Source organism: Protopterus annectens, chromosome 1.part0 (genome assembly GCF_019279795.1).
Source record: "Protopterus annectens isolate FY-2018-M chromosome 1.part0, PAN1.0, whole genome shotgun sequence".
Taxonomy (NCBI): Eukaryota; Metazoa; Chordata; order Ceratodontiformes; family Protopteridae; genus Protopterus; species Protopterus annectens.
The window spans coordinates 1,777,248,583-1,777,269,320 of NC_056725.1; the positions used below are offsets into that span (position 1 = coordinate 1,777,248,583).

The 20,738-nt window shown below is 42.8% G+C and overlaps 1 protein-coding gene across 2 annotated transcripts in view; it reads right to left on the reverse strand.

Annotated features, from left to right (window-relative positions):
* RPS6KA2 (ribosomal protein S6 kinase A2) overlaps window positions 1–20,738 on the reverse strand; it is a 2,145,504-nt gene that overhangs the window by 1,379,413 nt on the left and 745,353 nt on the right. The window lies entirely within an intron of this gene.

The following is a 20,738-nucleotide window of genomic DNA, read 5'->3' on the forward strand; positions in this document are numbered from 1 at the left end:
TGTCAGACTCTAAACCGGTAACAACTGGTGTCCCTCAGGGTTCAGTCCTGGGGCCCCTCCTGTTTGGTATAGACTTCTCAGAAGTACATGCCAACACAGGAGGGTTGCGGTTGACCAAGTTTGCTGGGAACTGTAAAGTGTTTGCCATAACAGATTCCCCGGATGACACAGATATTTTACAGAAGGGACTCTATGAGACAGATGTGTGGTGTCAGAATCATGGCCTCAAGCTCAATGTGAAAGAATGCACAGTAATCCCCTTTGGGGAAAACAAAGTACCCACAAACTACAACATAGGTGTTACCCCTTAAAAACTGACAAGGTAATAAGGGATCTGGGGACACAAGTAGATAGTCATCTTTCCTTTGACGACCATGTTGCCAAAGTGATTAGGAAATCCTATGTAGCCCACCTAATCAACAAAGGGTTTGCATCAGGATCAAAAGAGGTAGTGGTGGCCCTCTACTCTTAAGTCATCAGACCCATCATTGAGTACAATGCACCATTTTGGATGTACTCGACTAAGCATATCCAGCAGCTGGAGAGACCACAGAGGTACCTCACCAAGAGGATTACTGGCCTCAAATAGTTGTGTTATGCAACACAACTGGTAAAACTATATCTGTTCTCCGTTGCGTACCGCCTACTCAGAGGCACACTCTGCCTAACATACAGAGCCATGTCCAACACATAACTGTTGAACATGCTCCATCTACAGATAACAAAATTGAGTTGCACTGCACACTCCAGGGATATTAACCTCATCATAACAATGAATACAACATGCTGATGGGATAGAGTACCATCCCATACACTTGCCTTACTGTGGAACAGAGTCCCAATGTACATCAGACAGAGCCCCTCACTGGCACTCTTCAATAGGAACCTCGATGAGTGGATGGGAAACAAACAATTCACACCAGGCATCACATCAGCAGCCCCACTAGAAAGGGGCTTAGGGTACTAACTATTAGAACTAGGGCTTAGGAGACTAATCAATGGGGTGGTGAAAGCTGCACAACTTGCCTAGGCTAATATATGCCTTTGTGAAGATAGTCTACTACATACCTATGGACCAATGTGACAGGGACATGTCTACAGATAGTAGATATGTACTTCATTGTACAGTCATGTTGTACAGCAGGCACATGCACCACATACACTGTAATGCTTACAGATACTGGTGGCTATTATGTACAGTGGGTGAGATGTGCACCTCATGTCTTTTGTGCCATTGGGATGTGTGCTGGGTGGGACAGTCCTGGATGGCTCCCTGTCATGGTCACCCTCTTACACACATCTCTGCCCATCCATTTTTGGCTTATTATACTGTGTTCCCCTTACATATATATATATATATATATATATATATAGGAAATAGGTAGGTAATAGGCTATCTGCCTGAAGGCATATATTAGTATGGCCAGAGTGTGCAGCTATCACCACACATGAGGTTAGTTCCCTATGTCTCTGTGTAATAGAGCTGATGAAGTGATCCATGGTGTGACAGTTCAGTTTCACATACACTCATCAAGGCTCCTCTGGAAGAGTGTTAGTGAGGGACTCAGCTTAATGTAGGTTGGGAGACTGTTCCAAAGGAAGGGAAGTCTGTGAGTTAGTAATGTATCCCTCCAACATGTTCTATTTATTGTTGTGATGATTATATCCCTAGAGCATGTGGCACAGTGAGCTTGGGTTTACTTCAGATAGAGTATTTACATCAGTTCTGCATTGAACATGGACCTGTCTGTTGGGCAGAGATCGCCTGAGTAGACAGTATGTAACAGAGTACAGACTGAGTTACTTCAGTCTTGTTGCACTGTTTGAGGCTAGTAATCCTCTTGTTGAGGTACTTCAGTGGTCTTTCCGGCTGCTGAAGGTGCCTAGTCAGATTCATCGTAAGTGTGTCGTGGTACTCTCTGATGAGTCTGATGACTGGTGAGTACCGGGAACCTCCTTTGACCTACATGCAAAGACTTTGGCAATTTGTGGGAACACATACCATGATTTTCTATCCACTTTGTGAATATGTTTCTGAAAGTAGAGATGACTATCCCCATGTGTCCATAGATCCCTTATTATTAACTCCATATTTAGGGTGTTGGCACCTATGTGGTATTTGTATGACTGTAGCTTGAGGCCATAATTTTGTCACCATATCTGTCTGACTGAGACCCTTTTTAAGGATTCCTCTCTTGTCCCAAACATCGATTATGACAACCTTTTTGCAGTCATCCACAAACTTTGCTAACCATAGCCCTCATGTGTTTGACTGTGAAAAGTATACACCAAACAGGAGGGGTCCCAGGACTTAGCCATGGGGGACAGCAGCTGTTACCAGCTTACAGTCCAACAGGGATACCACAATTCTTACCTTGTGGGATCTATCTGTGCCCCAGTTGGCAATCCATCAGATGACATACGTGTTTATGCACAGGTTGTTGATTTTGTGGATACGACATGTGTGTGGGTTGTTGGAAAAGGGCTTTTCAAGATCTATGTAGGCCGTGTAGAGCTCATTTCATTGATGTATGTCCTGGGTAACTACCTTGAAAACTGTCTAGCAGGTTTAGGGACCATGATCTGCCCCTGAACAAACCAAAATGGGTAGGGTTGGGTGTTTGTAGGTTCCCAATAGCTCTGTTTATGAGTTCCATAATGATGGACTCCATGGCCTTGTAGATCAAGCTTATTAGGCTTATAAGACAATAGTTCCCATGGTCTGTTGTGCACCAACACTTGTGGAGTGTGCCAAATGCTGCTGTAATCCATTCAACAGTTTCATATCCTGTACAGAGGTTGAGTCTCAACAGACTGTTCAGGTGCAGGGTCTGTTTGTTTTGGAGTTCACATATGACACAGCCAGGGACACCAAGTCATCCCATAGACGCTGTGTTTTTAGGTTTGGATAGAGCTGTTTAACCATTGTATATGTGATTTCTGGCTTTTCACAATCTCCAGGTATGGTAATGGGCCCTTTTGTCAGTGAGAGGGGGGTAAATATGTATGAACCTGTCTGACAAGATGTTGGCAATGTCAGTCATGTAGAATGTACTCATTTACACTTTGCACTGACTCAGAACATATATGAGTTTACATTGATATTTATGGCATAGCTAAAGAAAGCTTTATGGTTCTCTATGGACTCTTTGGCAATATTTTTGCCAGAACATGGCTTGGATAATGTTAGGAGTGCTCATTGTTACTTGATGATACTGATTGGAGATGTATTGATCTTCTTTGGATTTTCACTTTCTTTGAACAACTTAAGTACTTGTATTACATAGTTTGATTATGACAGGGGTCCAATATATTATATGGGTCTGTTTTCATATCACTGTGTGCGCAAGGTAGGATTGGTGAATAGTGACGTGTCTGGAGTAAGAATTGCAACTGCCAGATATGTGTGGCCCGCTGCTGTATTCAGACATGGCCTGGAGTAAGAATTGCAACTGCCAGATATGTGTGGCCCACTGCTGTACTCAGACAAGGCCTGGAGTAAGAATTGCAACTGCCAGATATGTGTGGCCCACTGCTGTACTCAGACATGACCTAAGTGTGTGAGCATGCTCAGTATGACCTTTCAGTATGTTGTTGACTGAAATTTGCATCATTTGTTTAAGTGTGTGAGCATACCCAGTATGACCTTTCAGTATGTTGTTGACTGAAATTTGCTTCGTTTGTTTAAGTGTGTGAGCATGCCTAGTATGACCTTTCAGTATGTTGTTGACTGACATTTGCTAAGTTTGTAAAGTGTGTGAGCATGCCCACTATGGGCATATATATATATATACTATATATGTGTGCGAAAATTCAAGCCGGTTTTTACTTCAGGGCTCACCTTTGTGTTGTACATCAACAGGAAGCATGCTGTGCCTGCAGGGCTTCCATGAGTCAATTTGCATAGACTTATCAACATTTCTACATACAGGGGGACAGCTATTATTTGTACATTTTTACCTGGGGGGGCACACCTGATTGTTACTGTGGGTGTACATAGGATGAGGGGTACACCTGACACTTATACACATTTACTAGGCCTGCACTGCTACGTCAGGTACTCCATTTCAGTCTGTACTGTTGCCTATCGTACTGACTTGAGGCATACCACTGTACTACAGACCTTAGCTTCCAATTGCACACATATTAGTTTGTGACTTCATAGCCTACCCAACCCACATCACACTGCCTGGCCTGCTGTTATCTGTCTGCATAGGCCTGGGGGGAGGTTACTCATATGCCTCTTCAGAGGGCATGATACAGCATTTGTTTGTGTTTGCATTTGTCTACAACTGTCCTGCTGGCTGTGACTGTTAGGTATGTGACCCCCCAACTGGTATGTGTGAGTGACTTAAGTTTTGTCTGTGCCAGTGAAATGCTGTCATGGCTTAGTGGTTCAGTACTGTGACTATAGTGCACAGTATCCTGAGTTCAAGCCCTGTCACTGCTTTTTATTTTCCTGCTGGGCAGACCTGACTGGCTAAGGAACAGTAAAGCAGGTGTGAGCGTGTTTACCCAACTTTGCTCGACTTTGCCCGACTTTGCCCAACGTTGCCCAACGTTGCCCGACGTTGAGCTGGTTAACGCAATGCGCAGCTACGTGCAATTGTATTTAAATATGCTCAGTACTGGCAAAATGTGCTTAGCAGTGCTTTATATTGCTTAAATAGGGCACTCTTGCCTCAGGTGGTGCTGCAGGGCTGCCTATGTCGGATGCACATAGTACACTCCCTATACATGTTTGAAAAAGTACAGTTTTGTACCTACCATAAATGTAGATGTTCGAGGATCCACATTGCTGCAGTCCTAACTATTGGGTAGTCCGCTGTCCAGTCGGCCTGAATACCAACGCCAGGGTACTAATGCACATGACCGTCACCATATCCTCAGTCTTTTCTTGCCCCAGATGTCAGAAGACCCTAAAAAGACAAGGCCAAAACCAAAAACACCAAACATACCTGCACCAAAATTATAGACAATATATACAAAGGTACCAGAATATAACCTCACCAACACAACCACCCCTAAACACAGAGGGAAGGAGGGAGGGGTTGGACTGCAGCAATGTGGATCCTCGAACATCTACATTTATGGTAGGTACAAAACTGTACTATGTTCTTCATTCCACATTGCTGCAGTCCTAACTATTGGGTAGAATCCCAAAGCAGAGGTAAGGGAGGCTGGCAAATCATAAGGAAGCAGGAGCTGATAACATGCCTTGCAAAATAGCTGTTGCAAAACCAGCCCTAGACTTAGAGTAGAGAGGAAGGTGGTAATGCTTAGAGAAAGTATGCACTGAACTCCAAGTAGCTGCCTCCAAAATATCCTTAGTTGCCACCCCTTAGAAATGCTGTTGAAGTGGCAGTAGCCCTAGTGGAATGAGGCCTAATCCCAGCTGGAATCTCTTTGCCATGATGGGAATAACAAAATGCAATGCAAAACCCAATCCACCTAGAAATAGTTTGTTTTGACACAGGCTTGCCCTGAACTCAAAGCAAAAGAAACAAACAACTGCTGAGACTGCCTAAAATCCTTAGTCCTGCTTAAATAATAACGCAATTGCCTGTGTACATCTAAAGTGTGCAAAATCTTTTCCCCTTTATTTTGGGGATCTGCATAAAAAGTAGGCAAATGAATAGTTTGGTTTAAAACCACACTAGAAACCACCTTAGGCATAAAGGAAGGATTAGTACGTAATGATACCCTATCCTTATGAAAAATCAAAAAAGGCTCAACCGCCATAAGGGCCTGCAACTCAGAAACCCTTCTAGCAGAAGTAATGGCCAACAAAAAAGCAGTCTTCCATGACAAGTATTTCAGTTCAGCAGTAGCAGGCTCAAAAGGTTGTAGAGTAAGTTTCTCCAACACAAAATTGAGGTCCCAAGCAGGAGTAGGAGCTCTCTAAGAAATTGCTTGAACAAAGGATGTGAAAACAATGGTGGGTCACAATCATAGTGAGCTGAAATTGCTGCAGCATGAATTTTAATAGAAGAGAAAGACAAACCTTTGTCCAATAACTCAGTAAGATATTGAAGAGCCACACTCAGATTAGGCTCAGAAATCTCCAATTTTTTTGCTGCAGTCCAAAACAAAAATCTCTTCCATTTTACTTTCCTTGTACTAGGTCTTCTGGCTTCCATAATCACATTTAAAACTTGCTGAGGAAGCTGAGACCTGCTGTCCTTCAAAACAGAATATGCCAGGCTGTTAGATGAAGAGAGTGAAGCTTGACATTGAGCAGACGACCGTCCCTCTGAGACAACAGGTGTGGAATCAAGGGTAAAGGCCATGGAGGCTTCCTTACCAGACTCCTCAGTAATGGGTACCAGTGCTGCCGAGGCCAATCTGGAGCTATTAAAATCATCCTTGGCTTGTCTTGTCTGACCTTGAGAAGCACCTTTGGGAGAAGAGGCAGAGGTGGAAAAGCATACACATGAAGATTTTTCCAACTGAAAGAAAGAGCATCCACTTTCCAAGCTGTGTGATGAAATACCTTCGTGCAAAACTTTGGCAGCTGATGGTTTAGTGGAGAAGCGAACAGATCTATGTCTGGAGTTCCCCATGACACTGTCAATGTTTGAAATACATGAAGATCCAGTTTCCACTCGTGGGGATCCATGATTTGTCTGCTTAACACATCTGCTAAGGAGTTCTGTGCTCCCGGCAGAAACCTTGCCTGAAGAGTTAGTTGCAAACTAGTCTCCCATAAAATCATTGCTTGTCTGCACAATGGGTAAGAATGTGTTCCCCCTTGTTTGTTGATGTACCACATGATAGTTGTGTTGTCTGTTAGAATCAACACCTGCCCTGGAAGAAGTAACTCCTTGAAAGCCATTAATGCAAACTGGACTGCTAACATCTCTTTCATGTTGATATGTAGATGCTGAAGTCTGGCAGGCCACTTGTCTTGTATCCACTTTCCATTTAGATGAGCTCCCCAAGCAATATCTGAGGCATCTGTCGTTAGAATCTGACTTGCCTCTGGCCGGGTCACAGAGAGTCCCTTGTTTAGGTGACATTCCTGAGCCCCACAAAAATTCCTTTTGAATGCAAGGTATTATTTGAATGACAGTGTCCAAATCCTGGCAGTGCTGTGTCCACATTTTGAAATACCATTGTAGCTTCCTCATATGCAGTTTGGCATTGGGAAGCACCAGAATACAAGATGCCATGAACCCTAAGGCTTGAAGGACTGTCCTTGCAGTCAGCCCGGACTGAAGAGATAGGTGATGGAAGTAACTGGAAAGATTCTTTTGTTTGTCCGGGTTAAAAAGGCCATCTGGGCTGCTGTATTCAGTCTCACACCCAGAAAGCACATGTCTTGAGAGGGTACTAGACTGGACTTTATTTCGTTCACAGAATACCCTAGGCATCTTAGCACTGCTATGACATATTCCAAATGCTGTAGAAGGTCTTCCTTTCTCGAGCCAGAATCAGGCAGTCGTCCAAGTAAGGATAGATTTGAATTCCTTTTAGCCTGAAGTAAGCTATCACTGGAGCCAGAACCTTTGTGAATACTCTGGGCAGTAGATAAGCCAAAGGGCAATGCAGAGAACTGATAATGAGAATTTCCAGCTCAACGCAGATACTTCCTGCAACTTAGTCTTATTGGCACATGAAGGTAAGCTTCCTTTAGATCTAAAGTTACCATCCAGTGATCTTTGCCCAGCAGAGGTAAAAGTTGTTGTAACGTCAACATTTTGAACTTGGGAATGTCCAGATAAGTGTTGAGGATAGACAAATCCAAAATTGGTCTCCACGTGTTCCCCTTTTTTGGTACTAGGAACAGGCGAGAATAAAATCCTAGGCCCCTTTCTGGCACAGGAACTGACTGAATAGCCCTATTTGGAGCAACAGAGAAATTTGCTTGTGAGCCTCTTTTCTTTGTAGAGGAGGAATGTCTGGCATGCCTTTGAAAGGAGGCAAGGTATGGAAATAAAACCTGTAACCGTGGTGAATGATATCCAGAACCCATCTGTCTTGGGTAATTAAATCCCAATTTTCTTTGAAAAGAGACAGCCTTCCTCCCAAAGGTGCTGCCAGGCGAGAATGTACTGGCAGCTGAAAAGGCAGGTCATTGGGTCTGCTTACGAAAGGACTGACCCCTGCCCTCACCAGAAGTCTGAGCAGGTGAACTCCCTGTCCTAGGCCTAAAAGAACCTTGAGCTCTGCCTCTACCACGTCTAGACCTACCCCTAGACTGGGAATCATAAGCAGGATAAGTCCACCCCTTAGCAGGCCAATTTCTACTAAACTTCGGAGGCTGCACCTGCAAAAAATCCTTAACAGTTTGCATAGACTTAGCCTTGTCCTCCATTTTTTTTAAAACTGCTTCCACAGGCGAACCAAACAACACATCAGACTGTAAAGGAGCATCCAAAATCCTTGTCTTAACATGCTCAGCTAAGGTCTGATCCCTCAACCAGGCATGCCTACGAAGAACAGAACCAGTAGCAGCCACCCTCGAGGAGGCCTGCACAGCATCAAAACCACACTGTAAGGAATGCTTTCCCACCTGTTCAGAAACATGAACTAAATCCTGCAATTCTTTACACTCAATACCTTCAGCCAGAGCATCCACCTTAGACTTCAATTGTGAAAGGAGATAATTCTGATATTTTAACATATGAAACTGACAATTCAACGCCCTCATAGCTAAAGTGGAAGAAGTATACACTTTCTTTCCCCATCTATCCAAAGCCCTTGCCTCTTTATCAGGAGGAACAGGATTTTTAACCACAGAAGCCTTCACACCTTTAGGCCCCTGAGAGACAGTTTCTGGGTCTGCCCTAGGACTCTTAAAAGATACTTATGGGCTTCAGGCACCCTATAGTACCTATCCGGTTTAACTGGGGCAGGAGGCAAAGAGTCAGGATTCAGGGAAGCCTCTGCAAAAACATCTTCTACCACATTCAAAACAGGAGGTATAGCTAAAGGCCTATGCTGGGGTAAAAACAAGAATTCTCTAAGCCTCTTCCTGGAATCAGAGAAATCTTGACCTTCCCATTTAAAATGCTCCCTCATGGAATGCAGAGTCTCTGAAAATGAAAAATCCTCAGGAGGCGAAGCTGAAGGAGTAGAATCATCCACATCAGAATCAGAATAAGGAGGATACTCCTGCAAATCTTCAGCCAAGACTCAGAAGCCTCCGAACATTGCTCAAAACTCTCAAACTCAGGTTCCACCCTAGGCCTCTTATCAGGAGGGGGCATAGAACCTCTAATCATTGTAATCAAATCCTCTGCCATTTTTAGCATATGCTTCTTAGGCAAGGACCCTGAAACACTCGGAGAAACCCCCACTGAAGCTAAAGCAGGCCTGCCTCTTAAAGAAGCCTTAGAAACAGAAGGCCCTAACCACCTTAGGAAGAGAGGGAAGAACAGCCACCTGAGAAGCCCCTTCAGGCTGGCCTACTTCCTGAGATTCCAAAGAAACTCCTGGCAGAACCTCCGGCTCCACTGAGCCTTCTAAAGAACCGACGTCCGGGACTGTCGGTTCTTCCACTCTAGGCTTCCCTGCTTTGTCCTTGCTTTTTGGCTGCGTCGGAGCATCCGACGGCATTTTATAATTACAACGCTTCCCAAACACTAACCTGGCACAGTCTAACCTTCTCTTAATAGTGCGTTTGTTAAACCTAGCACAAGAGCAGCATCCAATAACGTCGTGCTCAGGCCCTAAACAAGGTATACACAAAATATGGTAATCCCTATGAGGTATCTGTTTCCCACAAGAAATACAGTTATTCACTTTTTCTGACATCCGGTTAAATACTGAGGCAAGAAAAACCAAAATATTAACTTTGATTCGGTCTGAAACTCTGACTTCAGAAACTTTCAGAACGCCAACCTGCACTCGAAAAACAGCTTCTGCATCGGACCATGCGGCAAAAGACTGAGGATATGACGCCGGTCATGCATTATAGTACCCCTTTGGTATTCGGGCCGACTGGACAGCGGACTACCCAATAGTTAGGACTGCAGCAATGTGGAATGAAGAACATCAGGTAGTGCCAAGTTAGGCATTCCTTTTACTGTATGTGCGAGTCAGAGAGAGGTGTCATTTCCAGGGTTCCTACTGAGTCAGTGTATGTGCTATGCATTGCCTCTTTGCCAAGGCCAGAGCATACTGTGCACGCCTCCTTCTGCCTTCTGGGGCAGGCTCAGGTTGTTCCTCCTCTGAGTCACGCTGTGCCTGTGCAGGCCTTGGCAATGGAGGGGGGCTGTTTGACCCTGCCCCATGCTGTTCCTGCTGCAGCTGTTTCCAGGATCATATTGTGTAGCATGGCACATACCATAACAATTTGGGTACATGTAGTTGTTGAGTACTGCACGGCTCCACCAGATGTGTCCAGGCACCGGAACTGTGACTTGAGCATCCAAAACACATGCTCAGTTATGTTTCTTGTTTGTGCGTGTGCCTCATTATGGAGTTCTTGTTCAGGTGTGTGTGCATTTCTGATGGGCGTCATCAGCCACGGCTTCAGTGCATATCCAGCATCGCCCACTAGGTGACCATCATGGATGTCTCCATCAAATCTCTGGTACAGCTACGTCAGATGCCAGATGTGGGAATCGTGACATCTTCCAGGGCAGCCAGCACACACATTCATTATTATGCCCTGGGCATCGCACACGACCTGGCAGTTGATGGAGGGGAAGCCCTTGCGGTTGATGTAGACCCTACCCCGCTCACCGGGTGGTGCTTTGATGCATATGTGCGTGCAGTCTACTGCACCCACTACCTCAGGGTATTCTGCTATTTGGTGGAAAATACACATATTGCTGACCAATGCCTCACGGGAATTGAGGAAATATACGTGGTCACTGACATGTGCTGACATGGCATCCAGGAACTGGTGGAGTACCCTGGATGCTGATACCTGTGAAATCCCCATCAAATCACCAGTTGGTCTTTGGAAGATACCTGTAGCTAGCATTCTTAGGCCAACACATACCTTGGTATCCACTGGGATGGGTTCCCCTCTGTTGGTTGTGTGTGTGAGGCGTGGCCAGCACAGCTCAACAATTTGCTGCAGGAGGTCTCTGTCCACCCTATAGCGCTCCACTATCTCCAGCTCACGTAGCCCCTGGTAGGTTACCCTGGGTCTGTACACTCTTCTCCATCTCTTCACTGTGGGTTGCTCAGCAGCATTCACAACATCACCACCCTCAGCACATTGCACATGTTGGTTTATGATAGCAAGAGCAGCCCCTAACATTTTGTCTGACTTAAGCTTTTTAAGCTTTCCCTCTTTGTATACTGCAGTGTTGCAGAGTTCTTGGGAAAAAACAGGGGGGAATGCTGTTTGTAGAGTTTAAAGTGCTGGGCTGGGCTAGTCTGCTGCCTGTGTAATTGGCTGATTCTGATATACTTCACCTGGCAGCTCTGCTAGTTCTCCTTGATTAACTTCCTACTACTTCTTTTCCTTCCTTTTGCCTTTCTGTTTCCGCTTGGGGGGAAGCACCGTGCACATGCTGTGTGCATGTTTGCAAGGAGTTTCCTATCTTTTAACATTGTGCACCTTTGGTTTAAGGTTTTCAAATAGGAAAACTGTAGGCACGCCTCTTACAATCCTGAGCAACTCAAAGCAAACATAAGCCATTGTGATCCAATTAGCTTACAGCCTGTCTGACACCCCCCCTCATGATGTCACCTATATTCTACTCTACTACTCACCTACTCCTACTCTTACACTCTTGGGACATGGCTCGCATGCTAGGGAAAATTGAGATTCACTATCCTTATCCTCATTTGCATAAGATTTGCTACTAATGCATGGTTACATCTCTCACACTGAGCTTCCCCCCTTAGTAACCACTACTCAGTGGCCATGTTGTGTTCAGCCTGCCATTCACCTGCATGGCAGAATAAGCTTTTTAGTGAAAATGCCTATTTTTGGCTTTTTTTAAATTATTTTCTTGTTTTTATAAGTGCCGCACGTTTGCGCGGTGCTGCGTTATGCTTAAACATCAGAGTTCAGGGGGAAAAAAAGTAAAATTTTTATATTTTTAAACATTTATAAATGCCAATGGCCTTATATTTGGCCATTGGCATGCTTCCTCAACTGTATGCATCATTTATTTGGAGCTGTAATAGCCACGTTTAGCTATTTGCAGAACGGTACTCCGTTACCAACAGAGTACATTTCTGCAGCTAACACTAATCTTCCATGGACAGGTTAGTGTTTCCTGGATCACAAATTTACCTCATTTGCATGGCTTTCACCAGCAAATGAGGTAATTTGCATACCATGACACTGTCCGTGCAAGAGTAGCTTTAGCAGCTCTCGTGCACGCCCCTGCCGGCTGTACCTGGATCACACGGCAGACATATTGCCGGCGTGAGCTCCTACATTCTTCTTGCACTCCGTGCAAGCTTTCGTAAATCTGGCCCACCATGTTCCCAACAAGATAACCAGCCCATTTCAAAGCCTTTTCCATGCCAACAGTGTCATCTGGGATTGTTAAATTTGGTGCAAACTTGTGTGAATCATTCAGCATTTACAGCACCTCTTGTTACTATTGTAAGTTGCTGTTGAGAGTAAACAAGTTCAGATTAACAGTGGTGTCTGTGTGAAGCGGGATAATGTTTAACATCCATTGCATAGTTCCACAGGGGAGAAAGGAAGTAGTCCCTGAGGAATCAGTGCTCCGTTACTCACTATTCCTTACAGGCAGCTTTGCTTCTCATGATTCATGGTCATGAAAAGTTACATGGTATATTCATGAGGAACTTCCCTTTGCTAAGGTTGTAATCGGGAATGCAGGATTCGTAATGCAGTGCAGCACTGTGTTCAATGAACAAATGAAATACGCTACCCAGGAGTAGAAAATTTGACTGTTATTCCTCTGCCTGCTTCATTCCCACTGTGACACACTACTACTTAGTTGTGCAGACAGCCCTTTTAAGGTTAACATAACTCTTTTCACCCAAACATAATGAATTATGCCACTTGGGAAATCTGGCTGCGATAATACACAAGTTCCAATTTGTTTACAGTAAAGAGGTACAGCATATGTGATCTTACTGTGGTGATATTATAGCTAAAAACAAACTGATACAACTAAAACATTTATTGCTAGAGCAAAGCTTTTAGGTCCAACAACCCTTCTTCAGTGCAAAATACAAGCAAACTCATTGAGTTACTTAAATACCAATCAAATAGCAATCATTCAATAAAACACAGCCAATAAAACATATAAATGAACAATTAAAAACTAATTTATTAAAGGCAGAAAAAAATAATTGTTCTACCTTAAACATAACATCCTATCTTTTAGGACTGGTTTGAGTGTAATCATTTTGTTAACACCAGGTAAAACATCTGCTTGTAAAAGTGTAATCCATTCATATTCTTTCAACTCCAATTTATTACTAATATCACCTCCCCTAATTGTTTTCTGAAGCACAGTTAGCACTCTAAAGGTAAAACTATGTGTTGGACCATTCTTACTAATATGCTTGGCTAGTGAGTTTGTCAAGTTACTTCTTTTTATGTCAGACTTGTGTTCTACAATCCTATCTCTAAGCCGTCTAGTAGATTTTCCTACATAGAAGGCTGTACAGGTCCAACATGTTGCAAGATAGACAATGTAACAAGTATTACATGTTGCAAAACATTTAATATGATAAATTTCACCACTGCTGGGATGTGTAAATATGACATCACTGTTAAGGGATGCAAAACAACTGCAATTATGGCAGGGGATAGTTCCCTTCTTTGTTATAAGCTGGTTCATATTCATACACTTTAGATCTTTATAACAAGGTTTTTGTTTCAAGCTCTCACAGTTCCGATAGGCAAATCTAGCTTTTTCATGAATAAGACCCTGTAATTCAGCACAATTTCTCAGAATACACCAATTGTTGTTAATTATATTCCTAATGCCACTACTACACTTACTAAATGTAGTACGATATTGTAATATTTTTGCAGGATCCAAATCAGGTTGCATTTGATTATTTGTGCATCGTTCACTAAAGTAAGGGGGGTAGCCAACATCCTTGTTCTCAAGAACTTCTTTTTTCAAATCAACCAAAAATTTCCTATCATATCCCTTTTCAGTAAATTCATCAATAACAGCATCCAGTTGTTGTGTACATTTTTCTATGTCAGTATTAAGTTTGCAAACACGTCTATATTGGCTCTTAACTATTCCCTTGAAAACATGGGGAGAGTACATACTAGTATAGTGGAGGTATTTATTTGTATGTACAGCTTTCCTATAAACAGAAGCCCAAATACTATAATTCTGTACTTCCATATCAATATCCAAGAATCGTATACGGTCAGAAGAACTATTCACAGTGATGCTGATGTCTGTGCAGTCACTGAGACATGGTTCAAGATCACAGAGAGCACCCCGTCTGTGCAAGGCTATAATGCCTTCGACACGTTCAGACCCTAAAACAAGTATGAAAGAACAAAAGGTGGATGTGGATCCATTTTCATTAAAGCCAATTATGTCTCAAGACTGGTTAAACAGCATGATTCTCTTGAGCTACTGCAGGTCTAGCTAACTATCGGTAAAACACCCTACCACATCATTGCAACCTACAGGTCCCCAACCATGAATCAAGAGAAGCACACCCCCTTACTGGACTTAGTAGAACCACTTACTATACAGCCAAACACTTTGGTCATGGGAGATTTTGACTATCCTTCCATACACTAGCACAAACATGGTCGCCCTGAGGTTCCTGGACTTTGTCAATGCAAATGCCCTGGAATAGCTAGTCTGCACCCCCACAAGGGGCTCAAATGTCCCAGACTCCTGTGTGTTCCCCTCCCTGGTAATGTCAGACCACAAATCTGTCTTGTTTGAAGTAATGATCAGATCTGACATCCCCACAGGAGTAAAAAAATGAAAAGTTTCTCCAAAGCAAATTATAGCCTACTAGGCAATTGTATAAAAAGTTTTAAACTCTCTGCTAACACAGCCAACAATGACTCCCATGCAGAGAAGTACACAAATGCCATTTATAACCACCCAAACAACTGTATAGACTTGGAAGTACCTGACCACATCAAAACTAGGTCCTCCTGAAAAAGCAGGCCACCCTAGTGGACCTCAAGTATAAATAGGTTATATAATAAAAAGAAGAAACTGACGTCAAATAACAAGAGGGAACTGACTCAGAAGAAGGATACCCTCCACAGGTTGAACAAGCAAATCTGATATCTTGTAAAGTCCTCTAAAGCTAGTTACAAAGCTAAATTAACATCCCTAGCTAAGGTTAAACATAAGGCATTCTTTAGCTATGTACAAAATCTAAAAGGGAACTCTCAGCTATGTGTTGAACTTACAAGTAGATGGTACCTCTCATACTGAACCTGAAGAAACTGTCAACCTGCTAACTGACAGATTTGGTGCAAACTTCACCCTCCCCCAACCCCACCAGCCATACCACAAAGCATACCTGACACCAGTCCTTTACTTAATATCTCCAAAGAGCAGGTCATATCCATGCTTTCCAAAGTCAAAAACATGGCCTCTATGACACCAGATATCAAAGGCTGCTTACTAAACAACCTAAAACAAGAACTAGCAGAATCACTTGGCACTCTGTGTAACCTCAGCCTGAGCATTGGCTTTGTTCCAGCAGATTGGAAAAGAGAACAGTAATCCCCTTGCACAAAGGGGGTCCATCAACTGACCCTAGGAACTACAGACCCATAAGCCTAACTAGCCTTACCTACAAGGCCATGAAAAGAATTATCATGGACCTTATCAACAAGGACATAGGTGAGCTTCAAACTCTTGACCTGACGCAATTTGGCTTCATTAAGGGTAGGCCATGCTTATTGAACCTGGTGGACTTCTTTTGAGTATGTCACCAAAAGCCCTGGATGAAGACAAAACAGTACATACTGCCTATCTTGACTTAGCCAAGGCTTTTGACGCAATCCCCCACTCAGGTGTCATTGAGAAACTCACATAGCTGGGGATTAACCCATACATCACTAGATGCATAGTCAGCTGGTTCACTGACAGAACACATGCTGTCAAAGTTGGGGATTCCACTTCTATCAGTACACCAGTTACTGGTGGCATGCCACAAGGATCTGTTCTGGGCTCTCTACTGTTTGGAATCTATTTCTTGGAAGTCCAAGCAAAAGGTGATGGCCTGTGACTTACCAAGTTCGCTGATGATTGCAAAATGGGTGCAAAGATTAAGTCCCGAAATGATGTTAACATATCACAAAACAGGTTAGCCCAGACAAATGACTGGTGCCAAAGCCACGAATTAAAACTAAACACCAAAAAGTGCATTATTATCCCCTTTGGAAAAGAGGAAGTCACTGCAAATTACAATATTGACAGTAACCTCTAAGCTCAAACCCAGTGGTGTGAGATTTGGGAATATAGGTAGGTAGCAATCTACATTTTGATCACCATGTGTCCACAGTAGTAAGGAAAGCCTTATATGTTGCACATCTCTTAAGAAAGGACATTGCATCCAAGAGTAAGGAAGTTATAACTCTTCTGTACTCAACCCTCATCAGATCACTTACAGAGTACAATGCTCCCGATTGCATTTACCTCACCTGACATGTGCAGCAGCTAAACAGACCACAGTGGCTTCTCACCAAGAAAATTTATGGCTTCCAAAGTATGACCTACATGGAATGATTGAAAGCCCTGTCACTGTACTCTGTATCCTACAGGCTGCTGAAATGCAACTAGTGCCTGGACTACAGAGCAGTCTCTGATCCTGCCCTAATGGAAATACTAAACATCCGCAAATCAAATGGGCAAGAGTCACTCGCTCCAGGGATCTCAACCTAGCCTGTGGCATTAACAGAACATGCTGGAGAGACAGATATATCTCCCAGAGATTGCTGCTCCTCTGGAATAAACTCTCAATTCACATGAAGCAGACCTCCTCAATGGCCCTATTCAAGTGCAACCTAGACAAGTGGATGGGAGACGGCAAATTCACCCTGAGGGTGGCACCTATGTCCCTCATGGACAGGGGCAGTCAGTGCTGATCATAGACTCGCTTTGCAAATAGTGACCATCGAACATGGCTACATTTGTAAAGGCCCTAAGGTCATTAGCCTAGTAACCTCCTATGAACCTATGAACAAATACTGTTATACACTGCCAAAGTCTCTCACCCCTAGAATAACTGTGGCTATCTCTATCAGTAAACCATGAGAAATATATGCTTAAAAAGATAATGAGAGGAATAATTCCGAAGGAGCTTCACAGCTACCTACAGCCATTTTTGTGTTAAAATTACATATCTAGCTATCTATATCTATAACTATATATATAACTATATATATAACTATATATATATATATATATATATATATATATACACGTGCACACACACACACACACACACGCATGCGTATTTATGCGGATGTGTATGTATGTATGTATGTATATACATATATATATATATATATATATATATATATATATATATATATATATATATATATATATATATATATATATGAGTCTCCTACAGAAGACCGGCAGCTCACAACACCGACACCCACATCGCCGACACCAAAAGCACGACACATGAAATACCGACAATGGGGAAATGGTAAGTCTCCATAGTGCGGAATGGAAATATTTCCATTCCTGCACTGTAGTGTGATCTCAGAGTTGGTATATTAACGTTACGGGGGGTGTGCAGGTGGGCGTAGCCCCCCCTGCTAGCAGAAAAAAGGAATTTTTTTTTCCTTTTTTCTGCAGTAGCGCTGTTGTCGGTATTTCGTGTGTCGGGTTTTTGGTGTTGGCGATGTGGGTATCAGTGTTGTGAGCTGTCAGTCTTCTGTAGGGGATCCATATATATATATATATATATATATATATATATATATATATATATATATATATATATATATATATATATCTGTATATAGGTTGCGGGCAGTGGATCGATTGTACAGGTAGGTCGATGCAAACAGATTGTCAATAGGTGTGCAAGATTTACAATCCTTGGGTGGGATTATGCCATCTTAGAGTTAGTATATATAATTAACAGGGAGTATAGTGGAAGCAGTCCCCTCACACTGGGAGTGCAGTGATGCCTGCCCCCCTGCAAAAACACTAGTGCTTAGTTTAATCCCCTCTGGAGTAATTTCTGGAGCATGTGGAGAATATGCCAACACTTGCTGTTTTGATGTTATTACATTACTTATCTTGGTGTCAGTGTAGCTAGTCATTCGACCATGTGCCCTACTCTCTGCCTCCCTCTCTCTCATATATATATACATATACATATACATATATATATACATATACATATACATATATGCATACATAGAGACATAAAGCGAAAACATACTCTTCTTTTCACTATCACAACCCTGTTGTGAAGCATAGGCTGAGATTAAGAATACTGTCCTATCATTACACTGGAGTCTGACTCCCATGAGTCTGTCAGTAATTTTGATGACATCCCTCAATGCCTTCTGAAGCCTCTTTCTTACCACAATTCCCATACCATCTCTTACCATAATTTCCCCACCATTTCTAGCCTATCCTCCTCCTAAATAGTAGACTCTGGATCCTAAGCTAAGCGGTTTTGCTGCACTGCCCTTCCATCTTGTCTCTTGGCTAGATAGGATGTCCAGCCTCCTCCATACCATCAAGCCATCCACTTCCAAGCTCTGTCCTGTCAGAGAACCTATATTACATGTAGTCATTTCTAGTTCATGTTTGGCAGGTTGATTGGTTTTACAGCCAGCTTTTGCTCAACAGAGCTATCCTAGGTAACCCAGGCTGGGCAACTGGACACTGGCTGGCCAGCAGCTTATTGACCCAGGGCTGCTGAGATTTATGGCAGGCATACACTGGCCAATAGGGCACATACACCTCTCCCATTGTTAGCATGGGTCCCTAGCATAGGTCAGAGTTGGCCAAGTCCTCAACCTACTTATCACCAGCAAATACCTATGCCTAATTGGTGACATTATTTAACATGACCAAATGACCTAGGATCATATTTTACATTGCCAAGTGGCTAGCCCTACCATGGCATGCAGTCTGTGATCTATGTCCTTCTATCTTGGGGATACTATGCACTACAGTAGATGCCCAAAATGGTTGGTCTATAAAACATTTACCCTATAAGACACTGTCTAGAGTCTGTGCTGCTGCCCACAGCTGCATTTATTGGTGAGCTTATATGGAAACACTCAGCATGTTTCTTGGAGGTGGGAAGAACCACACAGACACACAGGGACAGGGACAGTATGCAAGCTCCAAACAGGCATTGGTTGGATGTCAGGACTGAACCTTGCACCTTGTGCAGGGGAGGCAAAGACCATACCCACTATGCCAACTGGTCTCTAAACATTCGCTGCTCTCCAATATTTTCTGACTTTTTATGATTCCCAGGATTGCACTTATAAGTCTCGGAATTACAACAGAGATCCTTACAGAGAAGAAAGTAATACCCATCATTTGAGAGCTAGCCTGTTGAGACAAGGGCATCCTACACCATGCTTTAGGCAATTATGACCTGCAGCAGGCTGTACATTTGTATAGTCCTTCTGGATCCAGCTTGTAAATGACAATGTTTCCTCAAGTACAAGTCATGCAATGGACAGCATGGCATTAGTCACCCATATATATGTGTTTTTACTCCATTGGTTTCATCAGAAATCATCTTGCTCTACATCTCCTCAGATTCTGTTGCAAAGGCTGGACATTTTGGAATTTTGTGCTAAATTTCATTCTGGTCCTAGACCTACTTTGTGCTCAGACTGGAGAACAGCCAAGAAATAAACAGCCTTTTCAATAAAATGGGTGATACAGTACTTTCACTGGTATAGACTCATTTACTATTGTAACATGGGGATGTCATCATTATTCTGGTTACTACATACTGTACAAAAGCCTGTAATTGCTGTGTAATGTACTAACAAGTTTAGTGATACATTTGTACTCCAAGAATCTGCAGGCCTTTTGAGTGCCAAAAGATTTAGCTTTGCTTTGAATTATTCATGCATGAGAAATAGTTCTGATGTTCTAACAGACACAAATCATGAACTTATCAATACAGAATTTAGAAGGATAAAAGAATATTGATGTGCTAGGTATAAAACCAAAGAAGTCAGACAACAGTTGAATGATTAACTAAAGTTTGTAAAACGGAAGGACAAACAGTGCTACTGATAATGATCTGGTACATAGGAGAGAGATGACACAACTGTGTCAAAATGACTTCTTAATTAAAATTTGATGGAGCTGTCATCTACTCAGAAAATGTTGATCACAGCCCACTGAAATCACTTGACTGAAGTACAGTCAGGCTAAGAAAAACAACAACAAAAAAATTTCCCCACACACCCTTGTACTTATTTGTACCAACTCTGAGATCACACTATCTCAGGGAATGAGAAATTCTCAAGACAACAGAATCATAATATGCCTAGCTTTAACTGCAGATTCACACATTAGTAATTGAAATTTAGAGTGATGATCACTACTAGCGTAGTGAACTTATGTGTCGTATCCTCCAACAAGGCTATCACCAAAGGTAAGGAACATTATCAGAGCTATGCAAATGATTCTACAGCGCTGCACAGTTACTTCCTCTGTGTAACACTGAATGTCGCTGAGAAATTTACCTGCAGAATACAGGCCTCCACCAGTAAATAGATATGCAGGTGCAGAATATCCACGGTTCTTTTTCTTTCGCATTGTGTTGATATTTCAAGAGAAGGAAACATTTCAGAAAGCAGGAACATCTTCATAATAGTCCAT